Here is a 533-nt window from a genome sequence, read left to right on the forward strand (position 1 = left end):
AGAAATCGGCACATAGTTGCCCCCCACGGCGAACAGTCCCTCCGGCTCCGTGCCAGATTGATCCAGTTGCCGTGTCGCAACCGCAGCCAAGTGATTTTCCATTTTAGATCGTTTAATGCAATTAATCGTCTCTCGCCAAGATTTCACCAACTTTTTGGCGGTTTTGTCCTCCCCTATAACGAGGTCCCAGAGACAGTCCCCATATTTTCTCCACTCTAGCTCATCAAAATATAATTCAGGGTTCTCAAAGAAACCTCTCGCTACCCCAAAGGCTATAAGCCCTGGGAGCTGCTTCACGGAAGTCACTCCTCGCTTTTCTAATAAGGTGAGGGCTACCTCCTTTACCACTGCGCAATGCTGCTCCCGCGTCAATCCACTCCACGTCCCCCGTCGCGATCGTAGTCTCTGCTTCCGTCGCGCTGTGTCCCACTGCAAGTGTGCAGCTCCGTGTCCCACCACGTCGTAGCCCTCCTTGGACCGTGCAGACCCCTTTTGGTCGGTCTAGGCAACCTCTGCCCTCCGGTCGCTGACGC

At 54.4% G+C, this 533-nt stretch overlaps 1 protein-coding gene across 1 annotated transcript in view; it reads right to left on the reverse strand.

Annotated features, from left to right (window-relative positions):
* Positions 1–533, reverse strand: part of RIOK1 (RIO kinase 1) — an 18,604-nt gene that overhangs the window by 15,575 nt on the left and 2,496 nt on the right. The window lies entirely within an intron of this gene.

This window comes from Acanthisitta chloris, unplaced genomic scaffold (genome assembly GCF_000695815.1).
Source record: "Acanthisitta chloris isolate BGI_N310 unplaced genomic scaffold, ASM69581v1 scaffold9723, whole genome shotgun sequence".
NCBI classification, from domain to species: domain Eukaryota; kingdom Metazoa; phylum Chordata; class Aves; order Passeriformes; family Acanthisittidae; genus Acanthisitta; species Acanthisitta chloris.